The sequence below is a fragment of the Pongo abelii genome, chromosome 11, assembly GCF_028885655.2.
Source record: "Pongo abelii isolate AG06213 chromosome 11, NHGRI_mPonAbe1-v2.0_pri, whole genome shotgun sequence".
Classification (NCBI taxonomy): Eukaryota; Metazoa; Chordata; class Mammalia; order Primates; family Hominidae; genus Pongo; species Pongo abelii.
In genome coordinates, this window is record NC_071996.2 from 46,378,935 (window position 1) to 46,391,278 (window position 12,344).

At 37.7% G+C, this 12,344-nt stretch overlaps 2 protein-coding genes across 3 annotated transcripts in view; both read right to left on the reverse strand.

Moving 5' to 3' along the window:
* Positions 1–12,344, reverse strand: part of GTDC1 (glycosyltransferase like domain containing 1) — a gene marked incomplete at its 5' end in the record, with an annotated part of 284,050 nt that overhangs the window by 65,258 nt on the left and 206,448 nt on the right.
* Positions 1–12,344, reverse strand: part of LOC134759345 (glycosyltransferase-like domain-containing protein 1) — a 190,449-nt gene that overhangs the window by 65,258 nt on the left and 112,847 nt on the right. The window lies entirely within an intron of this gene.

Sequence of the window (12,344 nt, forward strand, 5' to 3'; positions counted from 1 at the left end):
TGGAAGATAGCAGGTGAAAATTAATTAATTAGTGTATGATTAAAGAGAAAGAGCGTGTGTAATTGATAAAAGATTATTCCATATTTGAGCCAGTGAAGAGATATGAGGGTGTTAGTAACTGGAATAAGGAAACTGGCCTACATATGGGGCAGACAAGGAGAGAGGGAGTTGATGAAGCTCAGCGTGTCTCACGTTCTAGCTCAGGTTTGGGGGAGGGAGGAGCAGTAGAGCCACAGTGTTGTATCCCTCAGGCTGATGTTTCACAGGTGTGTTTTGTGCAACACTGATTCCATGGGACACATGTAGATGTTGTACCAGAGATGGTTTTGTGGGAAAACAAGTTTGGAAAATGCTAAGTTAAATAAAGTTAAACATTTCTTTATTATAAACTTCCCAAAGTACATGTTACTGTATATTATAAATATGTTCATTCATTAACTCATTCATTCAGTTAAGTACCTATTAAGTACCTAATATGTGATGGGGATGTGATCATTGTTTCCCAAGCTTACTGGAGTAAGAAACCTGTCCGCCTCCTCCTCACCCACCCCTGCAGGACACAGCTTAAGAATTAATGGTCAACAAAGGATACTCTGGGAAATACTACTTGAAGCCCTAGGAGGTGCACAGCCAGAGTCTGAGAAGCATGGGGCAGCCAGATGGGCGGTGGCATATTTTATATAATAGAGATTGCAAAAGGAATGAGAAATACATTTATGTGGGAAAATGATGAAACCCAAACTCGAAGCCATACAGCAATGTGACATATCAGTAGACAAAAGGACGTCTAAAAGAAAGCAGGAGAACCAGTGAAAAAGTGACAGAAGATATGGTTCAAGGCTAATATGGATGACAGCAGAAAAAATATCAACAGTTTTTATCAAAATGATTTCTGTAGATTCCTCGATAGAAACCAAATTGAGGAGAAGGAAAATAGAAATTACAATAAATAACTTTTCCAAAACTAACAGGGAAGGCACATTGAGGCAGTTCAGCGATCTAAGGCCTTGGGTGATTTACAACAAAAACTATTCCTTGTTGCCAAACAATGTGTTGGAAATTAATTATAAAATTAACATTTTTAGAATCTAGCCACATAAGCAAATATCAAAGATAATTAAAAAATCATGCTAGCCCACATGTGTCCAATATATCACTTATATGATGAGCAGATTTATATAACCTATAAAGTATAAAAGTAAAAATTTTGATATGGCATTCTCATGCATACACAGACACCCCCATTCCTCCGTCACACTATCTTCACTCAATAACGGAATCAAAAGCAAGGAAACCCATCCCAATTTAAAACGAGATGTTTGGAGACCACAACATTAAACAGAAAGACGCAGTTATCCTTGGCTGGTCGGCTGCAGTATGGCCGCATGCTCTTCTTTAGTGGTAATGGCTAATAGCTAATATTCATAAAATAGGTGGCACATGTCTATGAAGGATGTTTCAGTAAGGAACTCTGGCAGAACATTATTTAAATAAACTTGAATCACAGATGAGCCAATCATGATGCATACTGCACAAATGCTCTGGGGGAATACCCGCTAGCCCCACTGTGGCTGTGAGGCTATGTTGTTAAGTATTCAATGCTCGGTGCCTGAAATTTTGCTTCTCATGGTACAAACTTTTAAAGCCAATACGAAATATGGACAGCATTTCGTGAGAGGATACTGAGCAAGACTGTCTTGCTTGAACTATGAAGAATCTGCGATAAGATAGGAAAAACAGGATCCACAGAGACTAGCTGTAAGTCAAAATTAACAAGCAAACCCTACTTACTGGCCTGAGTAATACATGCTGAAAGGGAAAGAAAATTTGTAGTTACCAGACTGACCTCATTAGCCATGTCTGGTCCCAGGGATACGACACTCAGCGAAGACAGCATCTTCCATTGAAAAGAGAATCTTCCATTGTTAAAAAGAGAAGCTTTAGCTTTCTCTTCTCTGCTTTAAAAGGTGCATCATTTCCTGATGTCTGTCCTTTCAATAGCTGGGATATATATGGGCTGTTATAAGGAAAAGATGGTTCTATTTCCAGCAGCCTATTCTTTTATATTTTTATTTCCCACTACCATTTCTAAGAGTCATTTCTGAAAATCTAACACTTTCCAGATAACCTTATTTATACCATTTGCTTATATGGCCTCTTCCGGCAACACAGTTTATGTGATTAGCATTATTTAACTTAAATAATTATACCTAAATTCCCCATTCTCTCTTAATTTCAAAGTGTTTAGATTGTATACATTGCTAATTTAACTGCCTACTAGTATGAGCAGTTTGTCTTATTCAATTTCATAAAATCCCTTTAGGATATATTCCTCCCACGCAGAAAATTTAAGGTCCTTATGAATGTATGAGAATAAGAAAAGCTACCTTACATGTTGCCAGAACAAATGTTTATCAAACCCAGAGCCATCCTTGCTAACATATGTACACTCACTTCTCACGATCCCCACTCCCCCCTAAAAAGAGCTCTCTAAGAACAACAACAAAACTCTCTCGTTTACACAAGGTTTACTCTAGTAATTCAACACAGTTTGGCAGAGCCCTAGGCTAAACTGAAAACAGGAAATCTTTATTTTCCTACCTCCACTTTAAAGCATTCTCCAACCACTGGTGGTCAATTTCCTAAGGTCTTTATACTACTTTCTCAGTGCCCAGGTAACTCCCCATACCCACCCTCCCCTCACCCACCACTGCCACTATGGGTCTCCTTGCAGCCTATCTTGAAACTATGTCCCATTTTGGATCCAGCTCTGAATCATGCTGGGCTCTCTGTTATTGGTCTTGTTGGAAATTAATCTTAAATTGTTACAACACACTCATCATATTTTGTGCTCAATGCATTATACCTTTCAACAGAGGCAATACCTTAATTCAACGGAAGTAATCACAAATGGGATATGTTCAGGTACCACAGTAAGCCTGTGAGGAAGATTATTTTGGGGGACGGGTAAAGAAATCTGTGAAGCACCTCAAGTTATTCCACTCAAGCAACAGGTTATGTTGAAGTGGTGAGAATCCATGCTGTGTTGGTACAGAGGATTGCACTGGCACTTCCTCAATTTTGGAGTTTATTCAAATCAGTTAATTTCTCTGAACCTCAGTTTTCTAATCTGTAAAATAGGATAGTAATATCTGTGCTTGTAAATTTCTTGAGAGCATTAAAAAGGAGAACATGTATCGGGCGTGACGTGTAGTAGGAGCTGACTAAATCTAAGTAAACTTGCCATTCCTTCCTCCCCTACATGATGTCCATATTTAAGCCATGTTGAGTAACACTACATTCCCTAGTCAGTCAGTGAACGATTCACTGCGTTGACTCAGTTAGCAAATATTCATTCAAAAAATATTTAAGATCCTTCTATGTGCAAGAGGTTGTGTCTGCACAATGAAGCTTTTAGTACGTATAGTGACATTTCATACATACTGATTTTGGTCTGTCAACCTCCCAAATTGTAAATTACCCATATAATCTTTAAACTAAACTGTGTTTACTAAACTATGTTATCTCTATCACTCAAATGACCTAACTTTTTTCAAACTTAATAATTTGTTCATCATTTTTTCTATTTGTAACTCAGAAGCCAAGTTTCAAAAGATTCTATTTATTCACCTCACTTAATATGATGATAGTATAGGACAATAAAATATCTTCCTAATATGGATCTGAAGTTATCTCTTCCAAGCAAGAGGAAGTAGCTGTTTCCCACGTACATTTGCTCTTTCTGTGTAAGAATTTACCTTGTTCACAAGTGTTCTCATTACCTTTGGAATCAAATGTCTCCTATAGCATCAATAAAGCATTGATGGAAACCCTAAAAATGGTCTCTAATCATGTGTTCCATTCCATGATATTTTAGGGGAAGCCATCATTTGGAGGTTGAAAATAGGATGGGAAAATGTACTGCTGTTGAAGAAAGGATTACTTTCTTCTTTCCAAACAAATATAAGAATTCCCCTAGGACAGTGTTTCCAAATACAGAATCTCCTTTGGAATATGACATGATTTTACTGAATACTATGGCAGAAAAAGGGCAATGGGACAACACTATGATGGGTCAAATTTCCTGAACAGAGTATCAGAAAAGTAACAGAGAAAGAGACACTATATTTATGTTGATAGTGACAAAAATATACTATTTTGAAAGATGAACAAGCTATCAAAACTGATGAGAAAATTTGGGGAATAAAAAGGAGAAAATGTATGTGAACTTTATTCTAAAGCCAAATGTTATTTTTTTTTTTTGAGACAGAGTCTCGCTCTGTTGCCAGGCTGGATGGAGCACAGTGGCACGATCCCGGCTCACTGCAACTTCTGCCTCCCGGGTTCAAGCAATTCTCCTGCCTCAGCCTCCTGAGTAGCTGGGATTACAGGCATGCACCACCACACCCAGCTAATTTTTGTATTTTTAGTAGAGACAGGGTTTCACCACGTTGGCCAGGATGGTCTCGATCTCTTGACCTCGTGATCCACCGTGCCTGGCCCAAACGTTACTTTTTAAAAAATTAAAATGAATAAAAAAATTAAAAGATTTGTGTTTCAGGAAAGGAGTTTTTCTTTAAAATTTGGTTGTGAATAAAGTCATTTAATTTTTCTAAACCTGAGTTTTCTCATCTGTACAGTAAGAATGAGGATAGTCCCGGACTTCTCACAGAGGTAAGGATTAAGCATCTAATGAAGTCTAATGATTATCTTATTGTTATGAGGCAAAATGGCATAAAGGGGTCTAGGCATATTGACTGGTTGTAAATTAAGGGCTCTGTCACTTTTTAGCTGACCTGAGAAAGCCTTTCCTATAAGAATCAGTGATGTCATCTGTAAAATGGGGATAATAGTAACACTGCCTTGCAGAATTATGTTTCCATGTTGCTTGGCACATATTAAGAACTCATTTGTTACTGACCATTATTTTTTATTATTGATAATAGTGGTGAAGGTCATCATTGCATTTAATCGTTACTAGAGAAACATTCAACATTCTAAAAACTCTAGTCGAAGACTCCATTGGCCCTTTCATAATTGAGCCTATTTTATAAACTAGAGACCCACGCTTTCTTCAAGACATATTTTTCTTATTAGTTCTTATACTTTAGCCATCCAGGTACTTTTAATATTATCTTTTCTTTTGTATACTAATCAAAGAATTGTACTCACACCTAGAGATACATTAATTGTAAAAAGGTCCAATGCTATTAATTAAACTAATATATTCCTCCATTTCTATTATGTCTTTTCTATGATACTGTTTTCCACCTTTTACTTTTCCTTGTCTTTACTTATATTCCTTCATTTTTCTGAGAGATTCTGTCATTTTCCTTCTTAAAACTGCATAAACCAGGAAAATAAAACCAGGAAATTTAAAACTTCAGTTTCCAGATCTCTGAAGCATGAACAGATGGACATAAAAAATCTAGTCTTTTTTTCTTTTTCATTTGCCTATCCACAACCTGAATATATCAAAATTACCAGCAAAGCCAACTTTCAATATAACCACCTTTTTTTTTTTTCTTTTGGCTCCCACATTAAATGTTAGGATACTAAGTATTGATTCAATTCAAATTGATTATATTGCTACCTAATTTTTAAGCCATAGAAACTGACCTCATTCAGAATTAATATTGGAAGACATAATTTTGTTAATTTTACATTTGAAATAAAACCTGTAAGTATACAAAATGAGGTATAAACACTTCTACTTACTTCAGCTTTTCTACACATTTTAGTATTTCTTAGTTCGGAAAAAGGGAGTAAAAATAAAACAGATGGATAAATTTGAAATATCTGACTTGCTGGGCCATTACTCATTACTACAATATAAGCAAGGCTTGAAGGCAAAGACAGCAAATACTCAATGAAAACACTGAGTGAAAAAGGTTCAGAGAAAGAAACAGTCATTCCTCATTCAACAAAAATTAGAGTGCCTATTATGTGCCAGGTAAATTAGCTAAGATGTCCTCATGGAACATACAATGTGGTAGGTGCTTCAATCAGGAAAGAATTAGGTGCTACAAGATGAGAACCCAGCCCTAGAAAGGGAGTTAGTGCCAGGGAAGGCTCTCTAGAGAAGCTGATCTTAAGCTGTGACCTCCATGATAACTAGAAGTTAGCCAGGTACGGGAGAAAGAGCTGGGATGTGCTAAGAGTAACAGCATGTGCATAAAGCCCAGGGCAAGAGAGAATACGGTCCAGAGATAAAAATCAAAATATGGCCAGAGCATTGACTGGGCAGAGATAGATGGGAAGGTGTGGGGAGGGGAGGGACAAAAGATGAGGCCTGAAAAATAAGCAGGGAGAGGCCTTTCTGCCCTTAATGATACAAGTGAGGGGTCAGATTGGGTCTGAATAAACATTCCAGATACGACTTGAATGGACTTGGGCAAACATGCTAGAGCAAACACCAATGTTCAATCCTCCCTTGCCTTTTCAATTCCTACTAAAATAATGGTAGGGAATTTATTTAAAAGGCATAGGCTTACAAGGATAAAATGAAAAACTGGGAAGGACTGCAATGGAAAAGAATGTGAACCAAATTTCAGAAGATGGAAAGCAGATGGATGAGTGGTGATTGAGCAGAGAGGGGGAGGCAGAATGTGTCCATAAGCATGCAGGGTTTTTTTGTGTGTGTGTGTGTGTATGTAATTTTAGCCAAGAAGAAGGTTGCATGTTCCACAGAAACTCTGAAAGGCTCAGGAATTTACCAGTCCAGGTTCCTCTATATAGAGGTACACTTGTGGAGTGAAACTGAAAACAGAAGAATTGATAGTGATTTTACATAGAGAGAAATCAAACCCCTTGATAACTTCTCTAAGCCTATGCAGCTCCCACTTCAACAGCAAAAAGGATGCTTCCTAACTTGAGGGGTTAAACCAGAGACCAGGGGAGGCCAAAGGCAAGGGTGAGTGAAGTGAAAGTACACCCATTCACTGGTGATGTTTCTCCAGAACCTTTCACCTATTTGGCTCCCAGATAGCTGGAGATTCCCCTTACAGGAAATTATAAGAGCCTTTCTCTGGAAACTAACTAAACTGACTTAGTGAAACTGAAATGTGGGGATGCCACAACAAAATAATTGAATTTGTTTGTTCATTCCATGAGAAAGGTCACCAGTCAACAAGCCCTGTCTCTGAACAGAGAACTTCTAATCATATGTCACAGTCTTGCTCTCTGATATGAATGGACAGCCAGGAACCAGCAGACATTTGAGGAAAACTCATAACATGAAATAAACAAGACAAAGCATAAGAAAGGAACTTGTGATATGGAAGTGCTGGAAAGGGAAGAGCATGGTCCCTTTAAATGATAGGGAATAGGGGAAGGGAAATGCTGGGTAGGGGAGGGTGGGGTCCCTGGCTAGGGCTCCACCCCCATGGACCTAGGTGAAGACAGGCATTTCCTGCCTAAATGCTGCATTTCCCAAGACATCCTGGCCTGCCACGCCCCCATCCTGTGCCTATAAAAACCCTGACACCCCAGCAGGCAGACACACAGGCGGCTGAATATTGAGAGAAGCACATCAGGGGAGGAACACACGGGTGGCTGGACATCCAGAGGAACGTACCGACAGGCACCGGGTATGATCCGATTCTTCCAGTATACCAAGGAAAGAACCCAGGATACAGAAAACCCTCTGTCCTTGTGACAAGGTAGAAGTTTAATTGAGCTGGTTAAAACAAGGCGCCTACAGACAGCAAAACTAAAAGAGTACCCTGTAACACATGCCCAATGGGGATTCAGCTGTAAACATTCACCCCTAGATACCGCCATGGGGTCAGAGCCCCACAGTCTCCCTGTCTGTATGCTCCCCTAGAGGTTTGAGCAGTGGGACACTGAAGCAGCAAGTCACACCCCCATCACACACCCTGGGAGGGGAACAAGGGAACTTTTCCTGTTTCACTTGGAAGAAACTGAGACAATGTAGAGAACAGAAGAAAACTTAAAAAAAATCCTATAAGAAATATACACATTGATAATTGCATCCATGGCAGAAAAGACAAATGCAGTAAGACAGGACATCCCAGAACAAGAAAGAGTGCTTGCAATTAAAAATATAACTAAAAAATAATAAATAATCAATGGAAGGGCTGAATGATAAAGTGGAGAAAATCTTGTAGAAAGCAGAACAAAAACAAAAACAAAAATAAGGAGGATGGGAAAACAGATAAAATAAGGTCAATTTAGGAGTTGAAGAAAGTGAATACCAGGAAAATAGTGTGGGAAGAAAATCAAAGAAAAAAATATAATAAATTTATTTGTACTGATGGATTGAGTTCCTAGAATAATAAAGGAACCAAAATTCAATCCAAGTAGAATCATTATAGAATTTCAGAATACCAGAGGTAAACCAGAAAGTCCTAATACCTTTCAGGTGAGGGAGCAAGGGAAGTCACATGCAAGGAGTCAGAAAAAGACTGCCATCAGACTTCTCAGGAGGAAGTTTAAAAAGCAGAAAACAATGGAACAGGACCTCAAACTTTTGAAATAAATGATTTTTAAATAAGAGTTCAATACCTGATCAAATATCAATCAAATGTGAGGTAGGCTAGAGGCATTTTCCGGCAATCAAGTCTCTTACGTACCCTTGTTCTTGAGAAGATACTGGTGGATGTGCTCCCTATAAGAAAAAAGTAAACCAAGGAAGAGAAAGACACAGAATCCATGACATAGTTGACCCAAGGGCCCAAAGAGCAAATAGAACAAACAGGAGCAAGAGAATTGAGGCCTCCAGGACGGCAGAGTCCAAGAAAAAAAATGGAAATGATAGGTTTCCTAATGTGGCCAACACTGAGCAGATGAATTAGTGACAGTGACAGAGCTTGAGAATGGATTTGTTGATAGTGACACAGAAACCAAGCAAATAACCCAATGTAATAATTAGCTCCAGGAAAAAATGAAGAGTTGTTTGGGAAAGGAAATCTAATCATAGAACACAATGAGGCTCAGCAGGGAACACTTTTACATAGTAATAATGCTGTAAACACAGAACATTTATTTAACCAAAAGTTGAGATATAGTCATATTGGAAAAACAGGGTGAGGGAAAATGTGTGTGTGCATCCATGCTTATAAAAGAGAGCTAACTCAATCATTTCCAAAGGCAGGAAAGTCAATAGATCTCTCACATTTAAAAAAATCAAGAAATAGCAAGATAAGAAATTACTACAATTTTGTCGGAGCGCAGCCTCTGAGGAAGGTATGGGGCAGGGGGGTAGGGAGGACTGAGGAAGAAGATTTTGCTTTTTATTATAAACCTTTTGTTGTACTCTCTCATGTTTTAAAACTAAATACATGAATTATCTTGGGGATTCATTGTTTTTGTAATCTCTGGAAATACTGTGCAAAAATCTCTTTGAATATTGCCACTTAAAATTTTTTCTAATTTTTCCGTCTGGAACTCCTATTAGACATATGTTGGATTCTCATCTTTTAAGATCTTAATATCTCTTTCCTATTTTCTTTTTTTTAAATTTGTATATATATATGATGGGGTCTTGCTCTGTTGCCCGGGCTGGAGTGCAGTGGTATGATCACAGCTCAATGAAGCCTCCAATTCCTAGGCACAAGCAATTCTCTCGCCTCAGTCTCCCAAGTAGCTGGGACTGCAGACTCATGCCACTATGCCCAACATCTTTCCTATTTTCAATTTCTTCCTCCATTTTGCTACATTCTTTTAAGTTTTTACTATCTAGCTTCTAGGTTGCCAATTCTCATTCTCTCTTTTTTTTTTTTTGTTGAGATAGAGTCTTGCTCTGTCGCCACACTGGAGTGCAGTGGCACGATCTCGGCTCACTGCAACCTCCGCCTCCCAGGTTCAAGCAATTCTCCTGCCTCAGCCTCCCAAGTATCTGGGACTGCAGACTCATGCCACTATGCCCAACATCTTTCCTATTTTCAATTTCTTCCTCCATTTTGCTACATTCTTTTAAGTTTTTACTATCTAGCTTCTAGGTTGCCAATTCTCATTCTATCTCTCTCTCTCTCTCTCTTTTTTTTTTTTTGAGATGGAGTCTTGCTCTGTCGCCACGCTGGAGTGCAGTGGCACTATCTCGGCTCATTGCAACCTCTGCATCCCAGGTTCAAGGAATTCTCCTGCCTCAGCCTCCCAAGTAGCTGGGACTACAGACGCATGCCACTGCGTCCAGCTAATTTTTTTTATTTTTAGTAGACACGGGATTTCACCATGTTGGCCAGGATGGTCTTGATCTCCTGACCTTGTGATCTGCCCGCCTCGGCCTCCCAAAGTGTTGGGATTACAGGCATGAGAATGCAATCCTCTCTTTATCAATGTGTAATGCTTAGCATGTCCACTGAGTTAATTTTGATGAATATATAAAAATTCTATTTAGTCCTTTGAAAAATATGCATTTTTTATGGTCTATTTTTTATTTCTCATGTTTTCAATTTATTTCTTATACCATTATTTTAAAACCTACTTTATCTTCTCTATCCAGAAGTCCTAGTATCTGAAGTTCGTGAGAATCTAATCCTATAGGAAGCTGTTAGAGCCAGTTTTTGACCTGCTAAAAGTCAGAAACTTTTGGACTAGAAAATGGATAGGACACATCAGAAGAGAAGGTTTTGTGAATAGGTGAGGAAGGTGATGAGTTCACTTTTAGGCATTACTCAGCATGACTTGGAAGAGCTACTGATGCACCAAAGTGAGCCAATGGAAGGAGGTTTGAATCCAGGTTTTATCCTTCCTTAAAAAGGGGGGGAAAAAAAAAAGAAAAGAAAAGAAGTAGTTTTCTAAAGTCTAAGATATTTACTTAAGCTCTTAGGCAACCTGAGGTATTTACAGAGTGCCCATGCAAACTCAAATCTCTGCTCTTATGGGAAAAATAATTAGAAGAAAAATCAGACCTTTTAACATTCTATGGCCAAATTTCCCTCTTCTGAGCTTTAAAAAAATTTTGCAGGTTAGTTGTTTAAAGATCACAACAATCCATGGTCTTCTTTCAAAATATAGTGAACATTATTGTGAGGTTCAACATTATTTGCAGAAGAGTTTTTTACTTTCCACCTTGAAATATTTTTTCTTTGAAAAGTAAGTTCATGAATATGGGCAAATACTCTCAGTAGAGACTTAATATGAATTCAGAGTTTGTGTTAATATTATTGTGGGTCATAGCCACAGAGATGTACAAACATCTCTATAAAAACTAAAATGGATATAAATGAAAACTGTATACCTTTAATCATATAATAAATATTCTAGAAAAGATATTATTCAATGGAGTTCTCATATAAAATAAAAAAAATTTCTTGTAACTTAAAAAGGTAACTATTCCATTATTTAGATGTATTGAGAGTCTGCATGGGCTATGTTAAAGTATAATGTATATCACCTGAACTGTCAATACATGCTGTACTTTATACACATTTAACACTTCAGTAATGTATGCCAGGGTACAACTGAGTCCTAATAGTGTCAAAAGCCAGATTATTCTAGAACTAGATATTAGTTTGGGAATACAGACAGCAAATGGCCAGATGGCCCTGCAGTAAACTGCTGAAGGCCATTTAAAACCAATCCACGTGTAGATGTATTCCAACAGAGAATTATGGGCAACAAATCAATGAGATACCAAAAACTGTGTTACAATATCTTTGTTAAGCCAGAAATAACATTCCAATTTTATAGGACTCAAATTAAAATAAATCTTATTCTTTATTTCCCTGTGGTAAATAAATGAGCAAAATCAACTCTGTTGTCCAGCAGGTTTATGGCCCACAGTACATGCTCACTATGCAGTTGCTGAATGAATGAATGCCTTGGTATGATGAAGTGGAAAAGGTTATGTATACACTATTCTATGCTTTTCTGGGTCCCGGATGTTTCTGTATACTACTGTGTGGTTTGGGAGTTTGAGTGGTATGTTTTATTTAGGTGGTTTGCATATGTGAAGTGGAAACAGGTAAGGTTGGTTGAAGGGTAATTATTCCTTGATGGAAGAATATAAAAAGTATAAACAGATCAGCTATTGCTTAAGCAAACTCAGCTCTTCATTCCTGATCTACAATGCAAATGGTATACAAAATAAGGTTTCATTAAAGAGTGACTGTCACATCAACAGAAAAGAGAATGAAGACCTGCTATGCAGTATTATTAGGTATATTAGATATATTGAATTTGTTGTCACTAAGATCAACAAAATACTGCTTTGAAGGACTACACACTGTGACACAGAAATAGCTTTGCTACATAGAACACTCTTTTGATATAATTTTTTTTCATTTTATTGTAATGGGGTTATACTTCTAGAAGAAATGAATATCAATGTATTGATGACTTGGACTACTATTTAAAAAGTAATACGCCAATTAGAAAGC